At 36.5% G+C, this 9965-nt stretch overlaps 1 non-coding gene across 1 annotated transcript; it reads left to right on the top strand.

The window, feature by feature from the left end:
• The first annotated feature begins 331 nt into the window (after positions 1 to 331).
• Positions 332 to 439, top strand: LOC112793906 (small nucleolar RNA R71). Its single transcript, XR_003198593.1, has one exon. It is a non-coding gene; the product is annotated as a small nucleolar RNA R71 (small nucleolar RNA).
• The last annotated feature ends 9526 nt before the right edge of the window (positions 440 to 9965 follow it).

The following is a 9965-nucleotide window of genomic DNA, read 5'->3' on the forward strand; positions in this document are numbered from 1 at the left end:
AAGATGCTTCTTTAGTACTGTTGGATGCATTTTGCAATCCATTTAGACTCTGAGAGATCATATTGATTTGTTGGGTCAATATTTTGTTCTGAGCCAATATGGCATTCAGAGCATCAATTTCAAGAACTCCCTTCCTCTGAGGCATCCCATTACTCACAGGATTCCTCTCAGAGGTATACATGAACTGGTTATTTACAACCATTTCAATAAGTTCCTGAGCTTCTGCAGGCATTTTCTTTAGGTGAATGGATCCACCTACAGAGTGGTCTAGTGACATCTTGGAAAATTCAGACAGACCATCATAGAATATATCTAATGTGGTTCATTCTGAAAGCATATTAGAAGGACACTTTTTAGTCAGTTGCTTGTATCTTTCCCAAGCTTCATAGAGGGACTCACCATCTTTTTGTCTGAATGTCTGAACATCTACTCTAAGTTTGCTCAGCTTTTGAGGAGGATAGAACTTGGCTAAGAAAGTCGTGACCAACTTATCCCAAGAGTCCAGGCTATCTCTGGGTTGTGAGTCCAACTATGTTCTAGCTCTGTCTCTTACAACAAAAGGGAAAAGAAAAAGCTTGTAGACTTCAGGATCAACTCCATTGGTCTTAACAGTATCACAGATCTGCAAGAACTCATTTAGAAACTGATAAGTGTCTTCTGATGGAAGTCCATGAAACTTGCAGTTCTGTTGCAGTAGAGAAACTAATTGAGGATTTAGCTCAAAATTGTTTGCTCCTATGGCAGGGATTGAGATGCTTCTTCCATAGAAGTTGGAAGTTGGTGTAGTAAAATCACCAAGCATCTTCCTTGCATTGTTGTTTGGTTCGGCCATAATTGTTTCTTTTGCTGCTTCCTTTTTGAAAATTTCAGTGAGGTCCTCTTCAGAGTTTTGTGTTTTAGCTGCTCTTAGCTTCCTCTTCAGAGTCCTTTCAAGTTCAGGATCAGCTTCAATAAGTATGCCTTTGTCCTTGTTCTTGCTCATATGAAAGAGAAAAAAAACAAAGAAAATATGAAATCCTCTATGTCACAGTATACAGATTCCTTGAGGTGTCAGAGGAAAATAAGAATAGAAGAAGGAGGTAAGGCAGAATTCGAACACACAAAGAAGGAGTGAGTCCGAGTTGACAATGGAGGAGGAATGTTAGTGTTTAAAAGGATAAGAGAGGGGGAGAATTTTCGAAAATAAAGAGAATAAAATTTAAAATAAATTTTTTGAAAAATTGGTTGTGGTTTTGAAAAAGATAAGAAATAGTAAAACAAAAAAATCAATTAGTTAGTTGAAAAAAATTTGAAAATCAATTTTGAAAAGATAGAAAGTTAGAAAGGATTTTTGAAATTGATTTTGAAAAGGATATGATTTGAAAAAAAGATATATTTAAAAAGATATGATTGAAATTTATTTTGAAAAAGATTTGAAAAAGAAATTTTAAAAAGATTTGATTTTTGAAAAAGATATGTTTGAAGAGATATGATTTTGAAAAAAGATTTGATTTGAAAACAAAATTCCTCTCCTTGTATCATCCTGGCGTTAAACGCCCAGGAGCTACATGTTTTAGGCGTTTAACGCCCAATTGCTGCATGGTTTGGGCGTTTAAACGCCCAGCCAAGTACCCTGGCTGGCGTTTAAACGCTAGTTTTCCTTCCTTAGTAGGCGTTTAAACGCCCAACCAGGTACCCTAGCTGGCGTTTAAACGCCAGTTTTCCTTCTTCACTGGGCGTTTTGAACACCTAGCTTTTTCTCTGTAATTTCTCTGCTTTATGTTCTTGGATCTTCATTTTGCTAAATCCTTTATTCAAGAAGATATGTTTTCAATTTTGAAAAATAACAAAATGAGTCAAAACATATAATTCTTGGATCAAAACACAAGATATATGCAAGAACATTATGAACGTCAAGATGAACACCAAGAATAATCTTGAAGATCAAGATGAACATCAAGAACTCAGTTTTCTTAATGAAAGAAAACATGGAGGACACCAAACTTAGAACTTTCTCATGTTTGGGCCATATGAATGCAAGAATGCATGTGTAGAACATCATGCAGTGCAATTCAATAAATCATGAAGATCAAACAAGGCAATTCATCAAGAACGACTTGAAGATCATCAAGAACACAATGTATGTGTTTCAAAAATTGCAAGACAATTAAAATCATGCAATTGACACCAAACTTAAAATTTGGCCTTAGGCTCAAACAAGAACCATGAAATATTTTTGAGTTTTTATGATTTTATGAATTTTTTTGGGGTTTTTCGAAAATTATTTTTAGAAAAACGACGAAGAAGAGAAAATTTTTTTTTGAAAGATTTTTGAAAACTTTATGAAAATAAAATAAAAATTACCCAATCTAAGCAACAAGATGAACTGTCAGTTGTGCAAACTCGAACAATCCCTGGCAACGGCGCCAAAAACTTGGTGCATGAAATTGTGATCATCAGCAATGGCGCCAATAGACTTGGTGCTCTCAAATGTGAATCACACTTTGTCACAACTTCGCACAACTAACCAGCAAGTGCATTGGGTTGTCCAAGTAATACCTTACGTGAGTAAGGGTCGATCCCACGGAGATTGTTGGCTTGAAGCAAGCTATGGTCACCTTGTAATCTCAGTTAGGCGGATTCAAATGGGTGATAGAGTTTTCATAATTAAAGGATAAATAAAACATAAAGTAAAGATAGAGATACTTATGTAATTCATTAGTGGAAATTTCAGATAAGCATATGAAGATGCTTCATCCCTCTTGAATCTATGCTTTCCTACTGCATTCATCCAATCCTTCATACTCCTTTCCATGGCAAGCTGTATGTTCGGGTTTTACCGGCGTCAATGGCTACCTCTCGTCCTCAGTGAAAATGGTCCAAATGCGCTGTCACCACACAGCTAATCATATGTAGGTTCTCGATCATGTTGGAATAGAATCTAATGATTCTTTTGCGTCTATCACTACGCCCAACACTCGCGAGTTTGAAGCTCGTCACAGTCATCCCTTCCCAAATCCTACTCGGAATACCACAGACAAGGTTTAGACTTTCCAGATCTCAGCTGAATTGAATAAAAGAACAATAGTAATTGCATTAATACTCGAGGAATAGCAGAGCTCCACACCTTAATCTATGGTGTGTAGAAACTCTACCATTGAAAATACATAAGAAAAAGGTTCAGGCATGGCCATGAGTCCAGCCTCCCGAAAACGTGATCAAGTGATCAAAAGATGATCAAAGATGAAAATACAATAGTAAGAGATCCTATTTATAATGAAACTAGCTACAAGGGTTTATAGAAATAGGTAAATAATGCAGAAATCCACATTCGGGCCCACTTGGTGTGTGCTTGGGCTGAGAATTGAGCTTCACACATGTAGAGGCTTCTCTTGGAGTTAAACTCCAGCTTTGGTGCCAGTTTGGGTGTTTAACTCCAGCTTTTATGCTAGTTTTGGCGTTTTGACTTCAGAATAGGGCAAAGAAGGGATGTTTGAACGCCGGTTTGCATCGTCAAAACTCGGACAAAGTATGGACTATTATATATTAATGGAAAGCTCTGGATTTCTACTTTCTAACGCAATTGAGAGCGTGCTATTTGAAGTTTTGTAGCTCCAGAAAATCCACATTGAGTGCAGGGAGGTTAGAATCCAACAGCATCAGCAGTCCTTTGCCAGCCTCTGAATCAGATTTTTGCTCAGATCCCTCAATTTCAGCCAGAAAATGCCTGAAATCACAGAAAAACACACAAACTCATAGTAAAGTCCAAAAATATGAATTTTGCATAAAAACTAATAAAAACATCCCAAAAGTAGCTAGATCCTACTAAAAACTACCTAAAAATAATGCCAAAAAGCGTATAAATTATCTGCAGCTCAACAAGCAACAATTCAAGTTTGGTGTTGTGATGCATGAGCATCTTTCCTGTCTTTTCCTAGTGACTTTCATCTAATTTGTTGAGTTTAATAAAGAATTAATTATCTTTTAGCCAATATGGATGCTACTTTGAGTCTTTTACAATTTTATTTATTTTAGGTAGCATTCGACTGGATTTGATGGAGTTTCTGCAACACAATAACAAAAGGAGATGGCAGCGAGGAGCGACGCGTACGCGTGACTAACACATGCGCGTGATTTGGAGCTTTCCATGGTGACGCGTGCGCATGACTGACGCGTACGCATGATTTGAAGAATTGCACAGTGGCGCGTGCGCGTGACCGACGCGTCCTCGTGACTTGCAAAGAAGACCAGCGACGCGTACGCGTGACTGATGTGTACGCGTGACATGCGCCACGAGCAGAAAACGCAGAAAATACTGGGGGTGATTTCTGTGCCCCATTTTAGCACCCAAGTTAGGCGCAGATCCAGTGAAGCCAAGTGGTCCCCACGTTACAAGACGCGGAGTAGTTAGTTAATTCTGATTTAAATTCAAATTTGATTTTAAAATAGGAAAAGATATTATTTTTTAATTTTAGATAATTAGATTTTAAATTTATTAGGATTAGTTATAAAAAGAGATTCCATGAGTTAACCAACAGAGATGCCATCAGATTGGAACTCTGTACATTTCATGAGAATCCTATGTTTCTCTGAACCATGAGCAACTAATCCTCCATTGTTAAGGTAAGGAGCTCTGTCTATTTGTATGGATTGATTTTATTGCTTTTTCTGTTTTAATTCATGTATGGATTTATAATTTAAGAATTGTTTTCGCTCTTTATCTTATGAATTTGGGTGGAACGGAAGTATGACCCTCTTTCTATTTGAGTTTTTGTAAAACTTGGAAGAGCTCTTTACTTGAACAACAGCTTGAAAACATATTCTCCTAAATTTTAATTATCTGGATTTAACAAGATACGTGACATATAATCCTTTTATTTTTGGGTAATTAGAGTTTTTGTGGCATATAAACTGGAATTTGATCATGCAGCTTCTAATTGGAATTAATTGACCAAGGATTTGGCAGTTAATGAATTTTAGAGGAGACTAGAAAGGTCTAAGGAATTAGGGTCTAGTCACATATAGTTTGCCATAAATTAAATCCTACATGATTAAAATAGTTAGTAAGAAAAGTTAATCAGGAAAAATAGATAACTATGAAGCTGGTGCACAAAATTGTGATCTCAATGGCGCCAATAAGTTGGTACAAACAATTGTAATCTCAACTCTTTTTCACAACTTCGTACAACTAACCAGCAAGTGACTGGGTCGTCCAAGTAATAAACCTTACGTGAGTAAGGGTCGATCCCACGGAGATTGTCGGCTTGAAGCAAGCTATGGTCACCTTGTAAATCTCACTCAGGCGGATTCAAATGGTTATGTAGTTTTGATAATTAAAATATAAATAAAACATAAAATAAAGATAGAGATACTTATGCAATTCATTGGTGGGAATTTCAGATAAGCGTATGGGGATGCGTTGTTCCTTTTGAATCTCTGCTTTCCTATTGCCTTCATCCAATCCTTCATACTCCTTTCTATGGCTAGTTGTATGTTGGGTGTCACTGTTGTCAATGGCTACTTCACGTCCTCTCAGTGAAAATGTTCCGCTATGGTTTTTGTACGACTAATTAACTGTCAAATTGCTCGTCTCGGATGAAAAATACCATGAACAGATATCATATGGCTAATTAGTTGTTGGTTATCGATTGTGTAGGAATAGGATTTACTATCCTTTTATGTCTGTCACCACGCCCTACAGTCACGAGTTTGAAGCTCGTCACATTCATCCCAGCCCAGAACCTACCCGGAATACCACAGACAAGGTTTAGACTTTCCGGATCTCAAGAATGCTGCCAATGGATTCTAGCCTATACCACGGAGACTCTAATCTCGGATTTAGATGCCCCGTTGTCAGAGGGGAGTCGATATGAATCGTTGATTAGAAACCCAAGAGATATACATTCAAGCTTGTCTTCATGTAGAACGGAAGTGGTTGTCATTCACGCGTTCATAAGTGAGAATAGTGATGAGTGTCACATAATCATAACATTCATCGTGTTCTTGTGTGCGAATGGATATCTTAGAATAAGAATAAGCATGAATTGAATAGAAAACAGTAGTACTTTGCATTAATACTCGAGGAACAGCAGAGCTCCACACCTTAATCTATGGTGTGTAGAAACTCCACCGTTGAAAATACATAAGTGAAAATAGGTTAGGCATGGCCGAATGGCCAGCCTACCAAAACGTGAACAATGGTCCAAAGATGTTCCCAAAAACTCCCTAGCACAATAGTAAAAAAGTTCTATTTATATTAAACTAGTTACTAGGGTTACAGAAATAAGTAAATAATGCAAAAATCCACTTCCGGGCCCACTTGGTGTGTGCTTGGGCTGAGCATTGAAGCTTTCACGTGTAGAGGTCTTCCTTGGAGTTAAATGCCAGTTTGTAACTTGTTTCTGGCATTTTACTCTAGCTTGCAACTTTTTTTTGGCGTTTAACGCCAGAATAGGGCAGAAAGCTGGCGTTGAACGCCAGTTTGTGTCGTCTAAACTCGGGCAAAGTATGGATTATTATACATTGCTGGAGAGCTCAAGATGTCTACTTTTGAACGCAATTGAGAATGCGCCAAATGGCTTCTGTAGCTCCAGAAAATTCATTTCGAGTGTAGGGAGGTTAGAATCCAACAGCATCAGCAGTCCTTTGTCAGTCTCTGAATAAGATTTTTGCTCAGGTCCCTCAATTTCAGCCAGAAAATACCTGAAATCACAGAAAAATACAAAAAATGATAGTAAAGTCCAGAAGTATGATTTTTGCTTAAAAACTAATAAAAATATACTAAAAACTATCCAAATCATACTAAAAACAATCTAAAAACAATGCCAAAAAGCGTATAAATTATCCGCTCATCACAACACCAAACTTAAATTGTTGCTTGTCCCCAAGCAACTAAAAACAAAATAAGATAAAAATAAGAGAATATACAATGAATCTCACAATATCAATGAAACATAGTCCCAATTAGATGAGCGGAGCTAGTAGCTTTTTGCTTCTGAACAGTTTTGGCATCTCACTTTATCTTTTGAAATTCAAAATTATTGGCATCTATAGGAACTTAGAATTTTAGATAGTGTTATTGATTCTCCTAGTTCAGTATGTTGATTCTTGAACACAGCTACTTATGAGTCTTGGTCGTGGCCCTAAGCACTTTGTTTTCCAGTATTACCACCGGATACATAAATGCCACAGACATATAACGGGGTGAACCTTTTCAGATTTTGACTCGCTTTGCTAAAGTCCCCAATTAGAGGTGTCGAAAGTTCTTAAGCACACTCTTTTGCTTTGGATCATGACTTTAACCACTCAGTCTCAAGCTTTTCACTTGGACCTTCATGCCACAAGCACATGGTTATGGACAGCTTGATTTAGCCGCTTAGGCCTGGATTTTATTTTCTTGGGCCCTCCTATCCATTAATGCTCAAAGCCTTGGATCCTTTTCACCCTTGCCTTTTGGTTTTAAGGGCTATTGGCTTTTTCTGCTTGCTTTTTCTTTTTCTTTCTTTTTCTTTTAATTTTTGCCACTTTTTTTTTCGCAAGCTTTCTTATTCACTACTTTTTCTTGCTTCAAGAATCAATCTCATGATTTTTCAGATTATCAATAACATTTTTCTTTATTCATCATTCTTTCAAGAGCCAACAATTTTAACATTCATAAACTTCACTATCAAAAATATGCACTGTTCAAGCATTCATTCAGAAAACAAAAAGTATTGCCACCACATCAAAATAATTAAACTAATTTCAAGATAAAATTTGAAATCCAAGTACTTCTTGTTCTTTTGTAATTAAGCACATTTTTCATTTAAGAGAGGTGAAGGATTCATGGAATTATTCATAGCTTTAAGACATAGACACTAGACACTAATGATCATGTAGTAAAGACACAAAACATAGCTAAACATAAAGCTCAAAACCGAAAATAGAAAAATAAATAAACAAGGAGATTAAGGAATGAGTCCACTTTAGTGAGGGTGGCGTCTTCCTCTTGAAGTACCAATGGTGCTCTTGAGCTCATCTATGTCTCTTCCTTGCCTTTGTTGCTCCTCCCTCAAAGCTCTTTGATCTTCTCTAATCTTACGGATAATGATGGAGTGCTCTTGGTGCTCCATGATGCGTAAGCATCTTGTCCATCATTTCTTAGTGAATTTGCACTTCAATTGTTGAGTTTAATTAAGAATTAATTATATTTTAGCCACTATGGATGCTATCTTGAATTTTGGGCAATTTTATTTATTTCAGGTAGCATTCAGCAAAATTTGACAGAGTTTCTGCAGCACAAGAATCAAAGGAGATGGCTGCAAGGAGCGACGCGCACGCGTTCCTGACGTGTATGCGTGATTTGGAGGTATCCATGGCGACGCGTTCGCGTGATTGACACGTACGCATGATTTGAAGATTTGCTCAGCGATGCGTCCGTGTGACCGACGCATCCGCGTGACTTGCGAAGAAGACCAGTGACGCGTATGCGTGACGTGCACGATCTGCAGAATTTACAAAAATCACTGGCATAGATTTTGGGCCGCATTTTGACCTAGTTTTCAGCCCAGAAAACACAGATTAGAAGCTGCAAAATGGACAAATTAAGTGGTCCCCACCCATCAGCAGAAGACTTGTTAATTAATTCGAATTTAAATTCAAATCTTATTTTTTGGAAAAGATATTATTTTTAATTTTAGATAATTAGATTTTAAATTTATTAGGATTAGTTATAAATAGGAATTTAGATGCCACCAGATGGGAACTATGTACATTTAGACACAGTACATTTTTACCAGAACCCTTGTTTTTCTTCTCTGAACCATGAGCAACTAATCCTCCATTGTTAAGGTTAGGAGCTCTATCTATTTGTATGGATTTATTCGTTTGATCTTTCTAATTTAATCCATTATTAGATTTATATTTCAATGATTGTTTTCGCTCTTTATTTTATGAATATGGGTGGAACGGAAGTATGACCCATGCTCTAATTGAGTTCTTGTAAAACTTGGAAAAGCTCTTTACTTGAACAACAGCTTGAAAATATATTATACTGAATTTCTAATTGTTTGTATTTAACGGGATACGTGACATATAATCCCCTTATTTTTGGATAATTAGGATTCTTTTGGCATATAAACTAGAAATTGATCATCACCCTCTAATTGGAATTAATTGACCAAGGAATTGGCAGTTAATGAACTTTAGAGGAGACTAGGAAGGTCTAAGGAATTAGGGTCTAGTCACATATAGTATGCCATGAATTAAATCTTGCATGATTAAATTAGTTAGTAAGAAAAGTAAATCCGGAAAAATAGATAACTCTGAAGCCATAACTGCTTTCTCAATATTTTATTCCCAACTTATTTATCTGCCTTTCTGAAATTCTTAATTTACTTTTTAATGCCCTTTGAACTCCCAACACTATTTTCTGCTTGAATAACTAATCCTATCAAACGCTATTGTTGCTTAATCCCTCAATCCTCGTGGGATCGACCCTTACTCATGTAAGGTATTACTTGGTACGACCCGGTGCACTTGCCGGTTAGTTTGTGGGTTGTAAAATACCGCATCAAGTTTTTGGCGCCGTTGCCGGGGATTGACTGTGATTAACAACTATTAGTTGTTTGGTTGCTTAAATTAGGCGTTTTATTTTTAATTTTATCAAAATTTATTTTTTTAAAAAAATATTTCGAAATTTTTTTTATAAATAAATAGCACAAATATTTTTCTTAATTTCTGAAATTAAGTTTGGTGTTATCTATTTATTATTTTTATTTATTTATTTAGTAATTTTTTTCTTTACACAGGTTACCTCACTAGGAATTCTCTACACTCTGACATAGAGATTCCCATTCTTTCTTGTTTTCTGTTTGTTTATGCACAGGAACAAAGACAAAGAACATCTCTTAGGCTTTGATCCTGAACCTGAAAGGACTTTCAGACGGCATTTACAACAAGCAAGACTTTACAAGGCTACAGAATCCACTATGGATCTGACTAATACT

The sequence above is a fragment of the Arachis hypogaea genome, chromosome 3 (genome assembly GCF_003086295.3).
Source record: "Arachis hypogaea cultivar Tifrunner chromosome 3, arahy.Tifrunner.gnm2.J5K5, whole genome shotgun sequence".
Lineage (NCBI taxonomy): Eukaryota > Viridiplantae > Streptophyta > Magnoliopsida > Fabales > Fabaceae > Arachis > Arachis hypogaea.